This window comes from Oryctolagus cuniculus, chromosome 20 (genome assembly GCF_051225735.1).
Source record: "Oryctolagus cuniculus isolate XC-2025 breed Fujian yellow rabbit chromosome 20, ASM5122573v1, whole genome shotgun sequence".
NCBI lineage: Eukaryota > Metazoa > Chordata > Mammalia > Lagomorpha > Leporidae > Oryctolagus > Oryctolagus cuniculus.
The window spans coordinates 9270591-9290453 of NC_142886.1; the positions used below are offsets into that span (position 1 = coordinate 9270591).

Here is a 19863-nt window from a genome sequence, read left to right on the forward strand (position 1 = left end):
TGGCAAACAAAAAAGCGGTCTGCACCCTAATGTTTATCGCAGCACAATTCACAATAGCCAAGACCTGGAACCAACCTAAATGCCCATCAACGGTAGACTGGATAAAGAAATTATGGGATATGTATTCTTTAGAATACTATACCGCAGTAAGAAACAATGAAATCCAGTCATTTGCAACAAAATGGAGGAATCTGGAACACATCATGCTGAGTGAAGTAAGCCAGTCCCGAAGGGACAAATACCATATGTTCTCTCTGATCAGTGACAACTGACTGAACACCAAAAAGGAAACCTGTTGAAGTGAAATCGACACTATGAGAAACAGTGACTTGATCAGCATGGCCCTGACTGTGAATGAACAACTTAATACATTATCCCTCTTAGTAGTTTTTTTTTTTTTTGTCTGCTCTACTTAATAATACTGGTTTAATTCTGTAATTAATACACAGTTATTCTTAAGTGTTGAAATTTAACTGAAATGTGATCCCTGTTAAACATAAGAGTGGGAATAAGAGAGGGAAGAGATGTACAATTTGGGACATGCTCAGGCTGACTTGCCCCAAATGGTAGAGTTAGAAACATACCAGGGGACTCCAATTCAATCCCATCAAGGTGGCATGTACCAATGCCATCTCACTAGTCCAAGTGATCAATTTCAGTTCACAATTGATCATAATGAAAGGACTAAGAGTCAAAGGGAGCACATAAACAAGTCTAGTAGCTGCTAATACTAACCGATAGAATAAAGGGGAGAGTGATCCAACATGGGAAGCGAGATACTCAGCAGACTCATAGAATGGCGGATGTCCTAAACAGCACTCTGGCCTCAGAATCAGCCCTAAAGGCATTCAGATCTGGCTGAAAAGCCCATGAGAGTATTTCAGGCATGGAAAGCCAAAACACTCTGGCAAAAAAAAAAAAAAAACTAAATGAAAGATCTCTGTGAGTGAGATCCAAGTGGAAAGAACAGGTCATCAAAGAAGGAGGTACCATTCTCTGAAGGGAGGAGAGAACTTCCACTTTGAATATAACCTTGTCTAAACAAGATAAGAGTCAGAGAACTCAAGGGGCTTCCATAGCCTTGGAAACTCATGAATGGAGCATGGGGAGATTATTGAGGCCATAAACAGGAGTGTCAATTTGTAAAGTCAACAACAGGAGTCACTGTGCACTTACTCCTCATGTAGGATCTCTGTCCTTAATGTGCCGTACATTGAGACTTAATGCTATAACGAGTACTCAAACAGTATATTTTACTCTGTGTTTCTATGGGGGTGCAAACTGTTGAAAGCTTTACTTAATGTATACTAAACTGATCTTCTGTAAAAAAAAAAAAAAGAAGAAGAAATTATCAATTCCCAACTTGACTCTCACTGGGATTAAACATGACAATAGGTCTGATCTGATTTCAGCATCATTTAAAAAATCATCTATTATTTTTCACTTTATGTTTCTGTGTGGGAGCAAACTGTTGAAATCTTTACTTAATGTATGCTAAACTGATCTTCTGTATATAAAGAGAATCGAAAATGAATCTTGATGTGAATGGAAGGGGAGAGGGAGTGGGAGAGGGGAGGGTTGTGGGTGGGAGGAACGTTATGGGGGGGAAGCGATTGTAATCCATAAGCTGTACTTTGGAAATTTATATTCATTAAATAAAAGTTAAAAAACATACTTAGATTATGTCTTATGTCGAGGAATGTTCCTTTTATACCCAATTTGCATAAGATTTTCATCATAAAAGTGTGTTTTTTAATTTTTTTGACTGGCAGAGTGGACAGTGAGAGAGAGACAGAGAGAAAGGTCTTCCTTTTCCATTGGTTCACCCTCCAATGGCCACTCCTGGTACCTGCTGAGAGACATTGCTGGGGAATCAACTTACACTGAAGACAGCACAGATCCATTGTGTGGTCCTTGGAACAGAGCTGATGAATATTATACCCACTGGGGCTAGCACTCAGGCACTGTTCTCCTTTGAGGAGAAGAGCTCAGCTGAGCAGATTATACTTCCCTTCTAATTGAAAACAAAAGAGAGAGAAGATTTACCAAACCAAACCTGGGTTTGTCACCGTAGGCATACCCTTAACCAGAATAAATGACAGAGCCTGCTGGCCAGAAGACAAAGTACAGCAAAGTACACAGTCAAACCAAAAGCAAGAAGTAGAAATTAGAACACTAAATAACACCATTGGGAATCTACAGGATACTAAAAAAAATTCAATTTCTAAGAGTTCCTGAAGGCATGGAGAGAGAGAAACCATTAGAAGGCATTTTCTAGGGAAATACTAACAGAAAACTTTGAAGGTTTGGAGAAAGAAAGGGACATCCAAGTACTAGAAGCACACAGAACTCCCAATAGCCATCACCAGAAAAGAGCCTCACCATGACACATTGTAAACAAATTCAACATAGTGAAATATAAAGAGAAGATTCTAAAATGTGCAGGAGAAACTCCAGATTACATTCAGAGGATCTCCAGTTAGACTTAAGCAGACTTTAAAAAAAAACTTTTAATTTATAAATATAAATTTCCAAAGTACATAGGTTTTCCAAGTTCATAGCTCTTCAGAATCTTCTAGGCCCTAATGTTATTATATTAAATGAAAGGAAGTCTATACTTACCCTTGTGAATATTTACAGAACAAAAAATAAAACTATCTTAGATTTTTTTGAAACAGTCCAAAATGTACTTCTATGTGCCCATATTTTTCCTATAAATTTAATGACTGAAACTATGGAATAATACACAGTGGTATACTTTTTTCCTTTGTTTTTGTTTTTTTTTAACTTCAATAAATAAAAATTTCCAAATTACAACATTTGTACTATAGTGGCTTTCTCCCCATAACCTCCCTCCCAGGCAAAACCATCCCATCTCCCACTTCCTCTCCCATCCCATTCTTCATCAAGATTCATTTTTAATTATCTCTTTATACAGAGATCAACTTAGTATATACTAAGTAAAGATTTCAATAGACTGCACCCAAACAGACAAACAAAGAATAATATTTGAGTAGTAGTCTTACCATTAATTCACATAGTACAACACATTAAGGACAGAGAACCTACATGGAATAAGTGTACAGTGACTCCTCTTACTGATTTAACAATTGACACTCTTATTTATGACATCAGTAATCACCAAAGGCTCTTGTCATGAGCTGCCAAGGCTATGGAAGTCTTTGAGTTCACAAACTCTGATTTTATTTACACATGGTCATAATCAAAGTGGAAGTTCTTTCCTCCCTTCAGAGAAAGGTACCTCCCCTCTTTGATGGACCATATTTTCCTCTGGGATCTCTCAGAGATCTTTCATTTAGGTCATTTATTTTTGCCACAGTGTCTTGGTCTCCCATTGCCTGAGATACTCTCATGGGCTCTTTGCTGGATCTTAATGCCTTAAGAGCTGATTCTGAAGCCAGAGTGCTGTTTAGAGCATCTGCCATTTTATGAGTCTGTGTGTATCCTGCTTCCCATGTTGGATCGTTCTCTCCTTTATAATTTTATCAGTTAGTATTAGCAGACTCTAGTCTTGTTTATGTGATGCCTTTGGCAATTAGTCCTATCTTTATGATCAATTATGAAATTAAACTGATCACTTTGACTAGTAAGATGGCATTGGTACATGCCACCTTATTGAAATGGATTTGGAATCCCATGGCACATTTCTAGCTCTACCCCTAGGGTAGAGCTACCTAAGAATAATTGTGTGCTAATTAAAGAGTTCAACCAGTGTTGTTAAGTAGAACAAAAAAACCCAAAAGGAATAAAATAATAAGTTGTTCCTTGACAATCAGGACAAAGGCTGATCAAGTCATTGTTTCTCATAGTGTCCATTTCACTTCAACAGCTTTCCTTTTAGGTGCTCAGTTATTGTCACAGATCAGGGAGAACATATCGTATTTGTCCCTTTGTGACTGCCATATTGCACTCAGCATGATGTTTTCCAGATTCCTCCATTTTATTGCAAATGGCTGGATTTCTTTCTTTTTTTTTTTTTACTGCTGTGTAGTATTCTATAGAGTACATATCCCATTTTCAAAACTTATGAGATACAACAAAAGCAGTGTTAAAAGGAAAATTTATAGCAGTAGGTGCCTACATCAAGAAATTGGATCTGGCTGAAAAGCCCATGAGAGTATTTCAGGCATGGAAAGCCAAAACACTCTGGCAAAAAAAAAAAAAAAAACCTGAATGAAAGATCTCTGTGAGTGAGATCCCAGTGGAAAGAACAGGTCATCAAAGAAGAAGGTACCTTTCTCTGAAGGGAGGAGAGAACCTCCACTTTGACTATGACCTTGTCTAAACAAGATAAGAGTCAGAGAACTCAAGGGGCTTCCATAGCCTTGGAAACTCATGACTGGAGCATAGGGAGATTACTGATGCCATAAACAGGAGTGTCAATTTGTAAAGTCAACAACAGGAGTCACTGTGCACTTACTCCTCATGTAGGATCTCTGTCCTTAATGTGCTGTACATTGAGACTTAATGCTATAATGAGTACTGAAACAGTATATTTCACTTTGTGTTTCTATGGGGGTGCAAACTGTTGAAAGCTTTACTTAATGTATACTAAACTGATCTTCTGTAAAAAAAAAAAGATATTATCAATTCCCAACTTGATTCTCACTGGGATTAAACATGACAATAGGTCTGATCTGATTTCATCATCATTTAAAAATCATCTATTATTTTTCACTTTATGTTTCTGTGTGGGAGCAAACTGTTGAAATCTTTACTTAATGTATGCTAAACTGATCTTCTGTATATAAAGAGAATCAAAAATGAATCTTGATGTGAATGGAAGGGGAGAGGGAGTGGGAGAGGGGAGGGTTGCGGGTGGGAGGGACGTTATGGGGGGAAGCCATTATAATCCATAAGCCATACTTTGGAAATTTATATTCATTAAATAAAAGTTAAAAAAAAAGAAATTGGAAAGGCACCAAAAAATGAGCTATCACTGCATCTCAAGGATCTAGAAAAACTAAATCAAACCAAACACAAAATGAGTTTGAGAAGAGAAATTATTCAAAATTGAATCCAAAAAATACAAAAGATCAGCAAAATGAAGAGCTGGTTTTTTGAAAACATAAACAAAATTGACACACCATTGGCCCAACTAATTAACAAAAGGAGAGAAAAGACCCAAATCAATAAAATCTGATATGTAAAAGGGAATGTAACAACAGACACCACAGAAATAAAGAGTCATCAGAAATTACTACAAAGAATTGTATGCCAACAAACTGGGAAATCTACCAGAAATGGATAGATTCCTGGACAAATAAAACCTACCTAAATTGAACCATGAAAACATAGAAAACCTAAACAGACCCATAACTGAGTCAGAAATTGAATCAGTAATAAAGGTCCTTCCAAGAAAGAAAAGCCCAGGACCGGATGGATACACAGCTGAATTCTACCATACATTTGAAGAAAAACTAACTCCAATTCTTCTCAAAATATTGAAAACAAGTGAAAGAGAGAGAATCCTCCCAAATTCTTCCTCTGAAGCCAGCATCACCTTAATTCCTAAACCTGAAAAAGATGCAACAGAAAAGAGAATTCCAGACCACTTTCTCTGATGAACATAGGTGCTAAAATCCTCAATAAAATTCTGTCCAATAGAATTCAACAACACATCAGAAAGATCATCCCCCCAGACCAAGTGGCATTTATCCCTGGTATGCAGGGTTGGTTCAACATTTGCAAATCTATCAATGTGATACACCACGTTAACAAACTGCAGGAGAAAACCCATATGATTATCTCCATAGATGCAGAGAAAGCATTAGATTAAATACAACACCCTTTTATGATGAAAACTCATAGCAAATTGGGTATAGAAAGAATAATCCTCAACACAATCAAGGCAGTTTATGACAATCCCACGGGCAGCATCAAAATGAATGGGAAAAGTTGGAAGCATTTCCATTGAGATCCGGTAACAGACAGGGAGGTCCATTTTCAACATGGCTATTCAATATAATACTGGAAGTTTTAGCCAGAGCCAAGAAAAAGAGATCAAGAGGATACAAATTTGGAAGGAAGAAGTCAAACTAGCGCTATTTGCAGATGACATAGTTCTATACATAGGGGATCCAAAAGCCTCCACCAGAAGGCTATTGTAATTTTTAGAAGAGCATGGTAAAGTAGCAGGCTATAAAGTCAATACCAAAAAATCAATAGGCTCTGTATACACAGATAATGCCATAGCTGAGAAGAACTTCTAAGATAAATCCATTCACAATAGCTACATACAGAATCTAGCTCTCTGCTAATGGCCTGGGAAAACAGTGGAAGATGGCCCAAGTGCTTGGGTTTCTGCACAAGCATGGGGGACCTGGAGAAAGCATCTGGCTCCCGTCTTCATATCAGCCTGACTCTGGCTCCTTATGTCCATTTGGGGAGTAACCCAGCAGATGGAGATTACTCCCTCCCTCTTTCTGTCTCTCTCTCTCTCTCTCTCTCTCTGTCTGCCTCTGCTTCTCAGTAGTTCCTACTTTAAAAAAAATAAATCTTTGGGAAAAAAAGAAATATAAAATATTCCTAACACATCTATGTTTCCCAGATGTAGCAAGGTAGAAATAAGCAAAGAATATTTTCAAATTTCTTTTGGAAACAGCATTACATTGTTGATGATACAAGTTGACCCCACCAGAACTAAATATGAATTAAGTATAAGCCTCACTTTCATAAACAGATATATATATATATCCTTAATATTCATATAATAGATTAAATCACATATAAAATATAAAAATATAATTAATAGCAAGTGAAATGCAAGAAAAAATGTGAGAGGTGGTTAACATTTTTAAACAATCTATTGAAATTTTCCAGGTAAGTAAAAAATTCAAGAAGAAAATCATATGACCATTTAGATTGAATGTTGAAAAGTGTTTGAGGGGGGAGGGAGAGGGAAAGGGGAGGGCTGGGGGTGGGAGGGAAGTTATGGTGTGGGGAAGCCATTGTAATCCAGAAGCTGTTCTTTGGAAATTTATATTCATTAAATAAAAGTTAAAAAAAAGAGATTTAAAAAAACTGATAGCAGTATATTTAAAAAGAAGTGGCTTCCTTATTCTGATCAGGATTGTTTAAAAAGGATCCTGCAACAAACAACAGAATACATACAGGATCATTGACAGCTTTTTCCCTGCCTGGAAGTAAGTCTTGTCCAGGCCACCTCCACTATCTTCAACTTCTTATTGTAGCAGTAGTGGGGGAAGGGAGAGCAAAAAGAAAAAGAATGGTGTAAAGATTTCTAAGCAATAAAATGTCAATATATTGGAGATATTCAGAGAGAAGCAACACAATCTAAAAACAAATACAACTGATAATGAATTTAACCAGATTACTGGAAGGATCAATATTTTTAAAATCCACTAGATATACCATGAACCAGCAAAAAAACAATAGAAAATACTAAGGGTCAATAGGCAGAGCAGAAAACAAATACTGACAGAAGAAAAGGGAATAAAAGGATTGAATCATGCGATGTCTTTCAGCATTCTTCAAATCAATATTAAAAAGTAACACAAAAGACCCAACATATATTGTATATGTCCAATGGAATGCTATTCACTTCTACTATTTCTGACAACGTGGATAAGCCTTGAGAATATTATGTAACATGAAACAAGCCAGGCACAGAAAGACAAATACTGCATGATCTCACTCATTAAATGGTGTCTGAAACAATCTTGTAGACATAGAGAACAGAATAATGGTCCCCAGAGGCTGGGATTGGGATGGGGTGGAGAGAAGTTGGTTAATGTACAAAAGTAATTTAGAGGGGAGGAATGCATTCTGGTGTTTCACTGAACACTTGGATGACTGTAGTGAGCCTTCAGAAATGCACGGAGACTGTGTATTATGAAAAAAACGTAGATTTAGATTTCAAAATACTTTTGCATGAAAATCAACTTACCTTTTAAATTACATTTTCCACAACTTTGTTGAAAATCATGCGCTAATTTTCAATACAAAGAAAATGAAGCCCAGAGGCCGATGCACAGAACTGTGACTCACTGAAGCAGTTACTGCACCGAGAGCTCCAGCAGGGATCCATCAGGGAGGACAGGGCCACAGGAGGGACCCGGCGGGTGCAGGAGCAGAGGGGAGAGGCCTCCCGCCTGGGGAGGTGGAGTCCGACCTGCACCCAGGCCTCGCCTCCTGCTGCTCCCACCCAGCACAACCTGAAGTCAGGGGCCCATTGCCGTGGAAGATGTTGATGGGCTGCATCTTTGTGAGGTTGTGTGCGCTCATGGCCGTGCACGCTGTCCAATCAGGCACGACGACGTCCACGTCACGTCATCACGCGGGGTCTTGACATCACAGTCATCTTACAATTCTGGGCAGGAGCGAGGTGCTAGGAGACGGCTCTGCAGGCACGAGGCTCCCAAAGCAAGTCGGGCTCCGTGGCCTCCACCTTCATCACCGGGGGACGCTGGACACCTGGAGCTGAAAACCGCGACGTGGTGAGTGTGTGCGCCCAGGTGTCGGGAGAGGCGTAAAGCAGCCGTGGAAGCTGCTGAGAAGCTGGCAGGACGCGGGCCTCCCAGAGCTCGTCTCCGAATCTGTGGCGCCATATTGCCGCTGGCCCAGCGCTTCCCTTGGTCCCCTCAGACCCGGGGGTCGGGGTCTGGACTGGCACCAGGGACCCCCGACGCCCTGCCCCTTCCCTGCTCACAGCGACTTCTCATCCCCAGAGCCATCCCCGGGCAGCTGTGTGGCACCAGCCCACGTCTCCCCGACTGTGCAGTGGGCACGGGGTGGTCATTAGGGAGAATGTGGGCTCCGTGTGTGGGGTGCGTGTGGGACGGGAGCTGTAGTTTGTGCGGCCCTGGGCTCCTCCTTCCTTCCCTGCCGGGACCTGATTCCCCCCAGTTTTCTAAATATGTGGGCAGCAGGATCTTCCAGGATGCTGGCTTCTCAGCACAGCTGTTTCTAGGGGGTCTCTCCATTTTCTGTTTCCAATAACATAGTCACCTAGAGTGGGTAAGGCAAAAACAAATATTCTGTTTCACTTGGGGATTTTGTTCAGGTTTTAGAGGTCACAAGTGCCCTGTAATTTGACACTTGGTTATCATCTTAGTTTACACTGTCCCTTGATAGCCTGCATTTGTACTTTCAATATAGGAATTTTGTCTGCTCAGAATTATGAGTATTTTAAAAATTATTCTGTTCCATAAAAACCTTCCCAACCTAAAGATATGTCTACTGAGTTACTTTGAATTTTTATTTTGATATGAGAGCCTAGTTCTTTTTGTTTGTTTTAATTTTTTCAAGATTGTTGGATATGAGTGACAAAACTTGGGTATATTCAAGGCATGCAACATGTTTTGATATATGAGGAAAATTTGAAAAATTATGGAAAACTTATTCACATTTTTTTTTTTGAAATATCTACAATCCTGTATTAGCAAACTTGTGCAGGTTAACTTGTTGACCTGGCTCAAAACAGCATTGCTAACAAGATCAGGGTAGAGATGCTCAATCAACAAAGACTGTCTCTGTAAAAAAGGATATTTAAAAATCCCTCTTCTTAAGCATATTTGTTAAAAAATCTCCAGTATTGCAGAAAAATATCACAAAGTGATTTCAGTCCATGAAAATAACAGCACATGGCATATATATATATGATATATGTATATATAATATATAAAATAAAATACATATTTGTAATATTGAGAAAAGATGATAAAAGTGTAATTGGGAAGATATATCCAACCATGAATTGGACAACTCACTGTGGTACATTGATCAATTATCCTTAAAATTAATCTATAAATTTAAAACCTGCTATCCCAAATTGAAGAGTATTTGTGAAGTATATAACAAGACAGACATAATGGCCACATGAAAAAAAATTTGCAACATTAGTCTCAAGAATATTTCTAAATTTAGCATTCAAAGAAAAACAGTGCAACCTATCAAAACATACAACATTCACCATATTAAAAATATGAAGCTTCTTCAAGAAGGAAAAGATGTCATTGAAACGTATTCAGTGTTCAAATAGAATGTTTTATGTGAGGATTTCGTGTGTTTTAAAAATTAGCAAAATAATTGGAAAGTCCCAGTGGAAAGGAAGGAAGAGAAAAGGGCAAGTGCAATTAAGCATAAGTAGCAGGCTAATTGAAGTCCTAATCAGAGGAACACAAAAATCTAAAGGAAATGGAGTACTGATAAATACAGGTACAGGTTTGAGTGTGTCTCCAACAGCTTTAGAGGAAGAAATGCCATTTGTACCTTGAAATAAATACCATATTGCAATATATGAGTGTGAAAATAGTGTAGCTTTGTCTTCAGGCCCAGTATTTTAGCAAATAGACAAGTTATATGTTAAGGCTTATTCTTTTTCAAATGTGCTTTATTCTAGAACACATGCAGTGAATTTCTAACTTCCTTTACCAAAATAAGGTAGCACTTATGGAGAAAATGTAGCCCAGTAGCCCTGCAGTGGAGGGCAAGATGGAAACACCTGCAGAGTCAGCCTGACATTTCCATTGGTCCTGTGATGCACAGGCAGGAAAATGACTCCATAAATGCAAGATGCCACCATGCAGAATGTTAGGAACTTGGTTTCATTAAATGTAACAGGGAGGTCCCTGACTGGGAACACAGGCCATTGTCACTTCTTCCAGTGTACATAAGCGGGGCCCTGGGTCAGCTGTGGAGAATAGATGAGACTTGAGTCTCAGGCACTCTCATATGAGATGAGGTCATCCCAAATGCTGGGTAAATCCCACTGCACCACAGCACTGCCCCAGGCATCCTTACTCTAACTTGGTAAGAGCTGCTATGATCTTTGTTATGTTTGCTGAAATTTTTTCTTTTACATTTTTAATAGAAATGTAATGATCTACTTTTCAGCCACTTCACCTGTATTTACTCCTTTTGTGATGTTTCATCCACAAAATTATCCATTTTTGAGGTAATAACTAGTTTTTCATGACAGCTGAATGTATTTTAAGTCTTTATATTTTTCTTTGAAATTATAGCTATCAGCAGTGCATATTTGTAGTATCTTAGCCTTAGTCAACCCTAGTACTCTTAACCTTTGATCAGAGTACTTAACTTTTTGATTGTGAAGTCATCACCTATCTCAAAATTCTGTAAGTCTCCTGGAAACTGTCATGTACAGGTTCTCAGAGACATTGTTAGTCCACTGTAATTATTCACCCTTTCTAGGTAACATTTTGTATTTACTTTTTTGGATGTTCATGTGACTAACTTTGAGTTTAATTTTTAATGGTTTTTTTTTTAGCATTTTGTGATCTTTTTATTGGGGTGAGGACACAGGGCAGGTAAGGGTACCCCTGAAGGTGCAGGGAATGTCCGGGCTAGTCAGTCTTCCTGGGATGCTTTATGGAGCTTTTTCTCTTGGCATTGCTCTTGCTGGTGGCGGCCTCTGCTTCCTTCCTGCTTGGCAGAGAAGTTCCTCTTTTTTGAGGGGACCTTCCTGGTGTCCACCTCTTCCACATCATTTGCCATTTCCTCCTGGGCCGACAGTGTCTTCCTCTTGGGAGGGCTTACGCCGCTCCCTCTCTCCTCCAGATCACTAACCAACTCCTCTTTGGAAAAATATATCTTTTTCTTGGGGTTGGAGGAAGAGACAGACGGCTCTTCTATCCCGTTCTCCTGAGGAGCCTCCTGGGGCTTTTGCTTCTTCTTCTTTCTGTGTTTCTCCTGCGCCTCCTCGCACTTCTCCGGGGTGCTGCTGCTGTTCTCTGAAGATGCCAGGGTGAGCGCCACCAGGGCCTTCTTTTCCTTCTTCCAGCATTTCTTCTCCTGCTTCTCCAGCTTCCTCCACAGCCGCCACCTCTGCCTGATCCATGGCTTCCTTCATGACATCCAGATTCTTCCGTGGAATCTCTCCAGTCTCATAGAAGGACAGCTGCTTCTCAATTTGTTGGAGAAGCTTCTCCCCAAATACACTTGTGGGTACCTCAGAGAAGCAATCTATTTGTGAAGCAATACTGCATTTGTTGGCCAGGTATCAGGAGATGCAGCCTTTGTCCTTCAAGGTGGCTCAGCCAATGAAGGTGGAGTGCAAAATAAGTCCGTATTTGGGTGTGTTACCCCGTGTCTTCAGGACTCGCTTCCCCAGTGAGAGCTGACAGACTGGGGGCCACCTGGCTCATCTTGGAGCGCAGGTAAGTGTGTAGGAGCTGGAGCTGGTGGTACTCAGACAACGACACCATGTGGCTGGAGAAGCTCTCAATGTTGATCAAGTCAATGGAAGAGAGTCCATGCCCATGGAGGACCGTGAGGCATCCAGAATGGCCTTGGCCTTGGCACCATCCATTGTTAGCTCCTCCAGCTTTTCCAGCTTGTCCTCATTCAACTCCTTTTGGTTTCTGATGAACTGGGCGAGGCAGCATTATGTGGCATTGTCATTGATGATCTTCCCCACCTCTGGAAAGTGATAGCCATGCCACTCCCTGCAGAGATGCAGTCCCGCCCTGCCCTGGCTCGGCTGCTGCAAAGCCACAAAGCACCTACTTCAGCCCTCGTGGCCCCCACTCAGCCTGGAGGAAACAGGGACAAGCCAGATGCCAGTCCCCTCAACTCCTTGTCCCCCCATTCACAATACAGCCCAGGCAAGATGAGTCCTGAGGGAGAGCCTGTTCTGCCTCCTCTTTCTATACAGTCAGTGTAAGAACAGATTGTGGTAAGCACCAGGAGGCTAATTTTTAATGTGTCTCTAAGCATAATCTAGATATGGAAATCTGTGCCTTCGTATATGGTAGAACAAGGCATAATCTTTTTTCAATCATGTTTTTGGTATTTTTTTCATATTCTCCAATATAGATGTAATTGCAATGAAGTACAACAGAAAGTTCTCTATCTGCTTTTCACAACATTATTATTCATTTCTTGTTGGAGTAATCACAACATACATTATTCCATAACGTGTACATTTCTTTTCATTGCCTTTGCATCTATTGTTATACCCTGTATTGTTCACAAACATCATAGTAAGCCAATGGTGATCATATGAACTGTGGCAATCTTGGTTTGCATTTTCATTGTGGTATCACAAACTTGCTCAAAGTTCTATAAATTCTGGAAAGTTTCATGTCTACAATTTTTCAGAGTGCTTGCCATGGTGTACTCAATTCCACATATCATTTTTATCTTTCTGGAATTTAGCCATTGATGTGTGAAATTTTCCATTATGCATTTAATTTTTGTTATTGTTGTTGTTTTTTTCTTTTTTAAATTGTTATTTTTTAAAAATTTTTTTCCATTATGCATTTCTAAACACTGGCAACTTTCTTATAATATACTGTAAGTAGAATGATCTCTTCATGATTTAAGACGCTATTTACAAATAATTTTAAACCTGATTGAAATGGATTCTTTTTCACCAAACTCCCTTATATCTTCTAGTGATTTTCTTGTTACTCCTACTAAGTTATTTACTTTTACTTACAGCATTAGCAATCTATTTTATATTGAGAGCTCCTTTCTGCTTTTATGATTGAAGTTATTGATATATGTGGGTTTTTTATTTATTTTTTTATTTTTATTTTTTTGACAGGCAGAGTGGACAGTGAGAGAGAGAGACAGAGAGAACGGTCTTCCTTTGCCGTTGATTCACCCTCCAATGGCCACAGCGGCCAGCGCGCTGCGGCTGGCGCACCGCGCTGATCCGAAGGCAGGAGCCAGGTGCTTCTCCTTCTCTTCCATGGGGTACAGGGCCGAAGCACTTGGGCCATCCTCCACTGCACTCCCTGGCCACAGCAGAGAACTGGCCTGGAAGAGGGGCAACCGGGACAGAATCTGGCGCCCCGACCGGGAATAGAACCTGGTGTGCAGGTGCCGCAAGGCGGAGGATTAGCCTATTGAGACACGGCGCCGGGTTTTTTGTTTAAATTTATTTTATTTATTTGAAAGAGTTACAGAGAGATCAAGACAGAGAGAGAGAAAGAGAGAGAGAGAGAAATAGATATAATAGATATGTCTTTCATCCACTTGTTCAGTCACCAAATGGCTGCAGCGGCTGGAGCTGAGTCGATCCAAAGCCAGGAGCCAGGAGCTTCTTCTGGTTCTCATAAAAGGTGCTGGAACCCAAGGATTTGGGCCATCCTCCACTGCCTTCCCCAGGCACATTAAAATACATTGGGAGTAGAGCAGCCAGGACATGAACTGGTACCATTATAGGAATCCAGCACTGCAGGCCAGGCCTTAACCTGTTTTGCCACAGCACCGCCCCCTGCTATGTGTGTCTGTAGTATCCTCATTTAAGTCAATCTTTGTTCTGTGACATTCTTGCTTGATTTTTTTTTTACTGTGAGGTAATCAGATCGCTCAATATTTTGTAAGTTTTGCTGGCAACATTAATGTACAGTCTTTCTGAACTCTTAGGGTAAGTTTAATCTTATATACTTTAAAGTCATACAGTTTCAAACTTTCTTAATTTTGTAACTATAAAGTTATTATTCACTGAAATTTCCCAAAATGTCGCTCTAGATATATGTTCTCAGAATTTTTCTAGTAGGTGGAATGCGTTTTATATTCATTGAATTCTACTTCTGTTTATGTAATTATAATTATTTTTCACCAAATTCCTTTATTTTTGCATTTTATAAAATTTAGCAAATGTAAGCTAACCTCTGATTTTATAAATTTTCTGAAGTGCATATACCTTTAGATATTTGCATAATCCTTTACAATTATAATCTAAAGTTGCTAGATTAAAGAGATTAGAAATATTTTAATATTCTTTTTAAATGTAATGGAATATTTTACACCAAATTCTCATATATGCATGCTAATCTCAATCATATAAAATACTTGTAACCTGAAAATCCTTTTTGTTTTTGGATTTTGAAAGATATTTTGCCCATATGAAAAAATACTACATGAACTCTATTTTCATTCAATACTTGAAGGATGTTTCTCAGAGTCATGTAAATTGTATGCACCCAAACAATGTATCCTTAACCTTCAATTTGCTCCTTTGTTAAAAAAAATCATCTTTTTCTTTTACTGTGCTTTTAAGATTTATCTTTTATTTCTGCGTTTATGTAGTTTAATTATTATCTGCCTTAGCATGGTGATTTTTTTTGCATCCTGTTATTGGGATGCAATGACCTACTTCATTCTTTGAATCTATAATTTCATCAAAACTTTGTAATAATTCCTGATAAGTCTTATTTCTGTGGTATCTTTTGTTACATATCCTTTCTCATCTCTGATTTTATTGATTTGGTATTCTCCCTCTTTTTTTTGGTTAATTGCTCCAATGGTGGATCTATTTTGCTTATATTTCAAAAAGCAGCTCTTCTTTTCATAGATTTTTTGTGTTGTTTTTCTGGTTTCATTTTTTATTTCTCCTGTAATTTTAATAATTTCTTTTCTCTTATTAATTTTAGGTTTTATTTGTTGTTGTTTTTCTAGGTCATTGAGATGCACTGATAGCTCATTTATTTGGTACCTTTCCAGTTTCTTCATGTAGGCACTGATTGCTATAAACTTCACTCTTAACGTTGCTTTTGCTGCATCCCATAAACTTTGATATGCTGTATTGATTCCTTTTATGACCCACTGTTAATTCAAAAGTATGTTGTTCAGTCTCCGTGTGTTTCCATATGATGTAGAGATTCCTGATTTGTTGAATTCCAGCTTTATTCCATTTGTCATCTGAGTTGATGCATGATATTGTTTCAGTTTTTTGAATTTGCTGAGACTTGCTTCATGGCCTAGCATATGGTCTATGCATTTAGAGTACCAGATACAGCAAACTAATATGACATCTGGAATGAATTTATTGTTCAGGAACAGTCTCTGGTCTTCCTTTACTGTATGATTTCATGGGTTATCATTGCTGAAATTTTATTTTTACTAATGAGAAGAGTGAGAGTGATAAGGTACATTGTTGGAATTTTAGTACTGTTGATTACATAAAAAAGTATTAGCTATTTATGTTTATAACTCAACAATAAGACAAATCAATGAATAAGGAAACTTATGTGAACACACTTCATAAAAGCCCACATGCAAATAAGAGTGCATGAGGTGCCAGCATTGTGGCAGAGCAGGTAAATCTTCTGCCCATGATGACAGCATCCCAAATGATGACTGACTGCTGTCCTAGCTGCTGTACTTCTGATCCAGCTCCTGGCTAATGGCATGGGAAAATAGCTAAATACAGTCTGGTTCAAAGAAAAAGCACAGTTCTTTGATATCCCTTTCTTGGTTGCATTTTACATATCATATAAAGTTGAGCACAATATGATAAAAATACTTTCTTGAGAAAAAAACAGGCAAGTCACAGGACAGAAGAAAATAACCGGTTACACTCAAAAAATGGATTATATGTTTTAATAATTTATTTTTATTAATGCAGAGGGAACAGATTTCATGTAATTCAAAGGTACAATTCTAAGGATATAGTGATATTTATCTTCTTCCCTCTTCCTTTCTTTTCTAATTTTTGTGATAACATTTTTATTTACTTTATACTCATAAGCTTAATGCAACATTAAATGAAGAGTTCAACAAGTCAAAAGTGTTCCCAGGAGTATAGACAAGCACTATAAATAATAATGAAATCCAAACATGACAGTTTCTCTCATTTATAATAAACTTGTTTTGTACTCTGTATGTTAGCCACTACACATCAGAGAAAACATGATGTTTTCACTTTTCATTTTGAGATCATCAACTCTGTTTATATTTTGGATGGTTTCCTGGTAGTTATTATGTTCATAGCTCTTCAGAATCTTCTAGCCCTTGTGTCATCATACTCATTGCCAGGAAATTTGTATTTACTCTTGTGAATATTTAAAGAACTAAAAATTAAACTATCTTAGATTTTTTAAATTGTCCAAAATGTAGTTCTCTATGCCCATATTTTTCCTATGAATTTAATAATTGAAATTACTGAATAATACACAATGGTATACTTAATTTAACATCATATCCCTGAGTGCCATCAACATTTGTAGATTAAGTTCCAGAAAGTGAACCAGCAGATGGAAGACCTCTCTCTCTCTCTGTTTTCTACCTCTCTGTGTAACTCTATATTTCAAATAAATAAAATAAATCTTTAAAAAAAAAGAATTGGCATGGATTTATATTCCTGTAATTGTGTACTCTTTTGTAAATACAATTCTAGGAGTTTTTTTTAAAATTTACCCAATGTATAATTAAAAAACTATAAATAAAAACCAATTACAAGTTTCTACTCACAGTAATCAAAGGGTAATATGTCATGCCATATATGGTAATTTATTTTTAAAATTACACTTCAGTTGATCACAATCATCTGTTTATATCATCAATAACATTACTTCATTTCTGTTTCTGAATTCATTACTATTGCCTTAGTTTTTTTTCATTAATAGTGTACCTCATGTCAATGTTAGAACAAGATATCTGCTGTAAACTTGGTTTACTTTATCTTTGTAATGTAATCAACTTAACATAATTTTTTCCAGTTTTATACATTGTTCATGCACAACATTGCATAGAATCATTTTGCATGAGTGTCATCATTCTCCTTTGCAGGTCAGATATTTTGTTATATTTCATGGACTCTTTTGGAACTACACACTTTCACTTGATTTTGGAAATTTTTACAAAGTAATTTCTTCATATCAGTGTGAGGTTTCAAATATATTATGTTAAGATACTTGAAATATTTTTAGGTTCTGTTAAATTTTTTTTTCATAGTTGTTTAATATATATATTTTTCACAATATTCCTGTGTACTGTTTTGTCACTAATACAACACTATTCCCTACTACTTCCACAAAATTATTCCGTACTACTCAATATCAAAATACATGTCAATCATAGCCCTGAAAGCATTTGCTCATTCTAGTCCAGATTTTCTTTTTGAAGTCATCAACTGGCTCACATTTCTCTAAGTTGTCTCACTCCTTCCATGTACATGATTTGCAAAATTGTGTCACTCCAGCAGACTCATTCAAATGTTCAAGTTAATGTATTCTCTTTACAATTTTTTATTTTTTAGTACTCAAAATCAAAATTTGACCATAAACAATTATTGGGTCAAGGTACTTGTACGCTTGCTAAAATTAATATATTAACATCCTCTTTTCTAATTAAATTCCTGACATTTTTATTAATCTATGTAATTCTAAGTTTTGTATTCCTCTATGCCATCTCTATGTGATCATGAATCTGTTTCTACAAAATTACTGATTTGTACAGCATATAATCAAAATTAACTTTTATATAGAGTGTATATCTCATTATTTTGTCTTAGAATTTACCACTGCCACCTGAATGTGCAATTAATAACCTGATTTATGAGAATGCTAACACAGGGAAACAATGGGTGCCAGGGTTTGGTTTATGATTCTGTTGTTATAAACTCAAATTAAATGCTGAAAGTTTGTCTAGAAACTGTCATGAGTACAGGATTTCAGCACATAACAGGGCCAGTACCATGATGGTCATCAGCATGGGTTACATCTTTCTGGATGTTACTTCAGCTGTAAATTATTTTTTATTATTGTTATTGTTTTTGACAGGCAGAGTTAGTGAGAGAGAGAAAGAGAGAGACAGAGGGAAAGGTCTTCCTTTTTCTATTGGTTCACCCCTCAAGTGACCACTACAGCCAGCACGTTGCAGCCGGCACAGTGCCCCAATCCAAAGTCAGGAGCCAGGTGCTTCTCCTGGTCTCCCATGCGGCTGCAGGGCCCAAGCACTTGGGCCATCCTCCACTGCCTTCCCAGGCCACAGCAGAGAGCTGGACAGGAAGAGGAGCAACCGGGACAGAATCCAGTGCCCCAACCAGGGCTAGAACCCGGTGTGCCGGTGCCATAGCCAGAGAATTAGCCTAGTGAACCACGGCGCCGGCATGTAAATTATTTTCTGATTTTGGAAAATTTCCAAAATATATGTTCCTGAAATACTACAATTTTCCAGTTTATTCTAGACTCTTATAGAAATACCTATCCACATAGTTGTTCTTTAATTATGGCTGACACTAAATTACTCATTGTTACTTAAGGTAAAGTAAGCTTTTCCCTTTCCATATGCATCAGATTTATATGTTTTATTTTGACTTTCATTTTACTACTTTAACCTGTATATATCACTATCCACATGAAATCTAACCTTAGCACTGACAATGTATGGTCATTCTTTAGGGCATTTACATAGTAATGCTATGAATTTATTCAAAAATTTTCAGGTTCTATTAGCAACCTCCATCTTCATGTTCTATAAAATCACTTTTGGACATTACATTGTTTCACTTTGAAGTACACATGTGTTTTTGTAGTGTGTTTATTTTTAGGGACTCAAAATTGGCCATTCACCTTAAATTTTCCATGCATTAAGTTGAGACACTGTTATCTTAGCTCTAAGATTATTGAATTCAATGGCATACAATTTCCTTGATTTAAGAGAATACAAATTTTCTGTAGCTTAAATGTGTATTTAGGGCTGTTTTTATCTATATCTGTTACATCTTCTTGTGGCCTTATTTCCTCTTCTACTAAATTTGCCATGGGTACACCCACTAGTCAATATACCACATATATAAAATTGTCCCATTTCTCTATTTTTCATATTTTATTTGAATTTGTTTACTATAGCCTGAGTACATAGTCAAATAATCTAATCTGTGCCAGTTCTAGTGCAGGAACCTTAAGGCTACCATGATTTGCTTTATCATTGTTAAGCTATCAACTCTCCAATTTCTGGAAGTTCTCTAAACAAATTTTATGTTCACAGTACCAGAGAACAATCTAGGGTTGTTCCATCAGTCTCATTAGCTGGGGAGTTCATTTTTAGCCTTACATACATTCATGGATCTTGAAATTAACCATTTACTTTGGAAATTTAGGTAAATATTTTTTTATCTTTAAA

At 37.7% G+C, this 19863-nt stretch overlaps 2 pseudogenes; both read right to left on the minus strand.

Moving 5' to 3' along the window:
• Nucleotides 1-11352: 11352 nt before the first annotated feature.
• On the minus strand, nt 11353-19502 carry LOC138847308 (nucleolar protein 56 pseudogene; annotated as a pseudogene).
• On the minus strand, nt 12579-12696 carry LOC138847356 (small nucleolar RNA SNORA51; annotated as a pseudogene).
• Nucleotides 19503-19863: the final 361 nt, after the last annotated feature.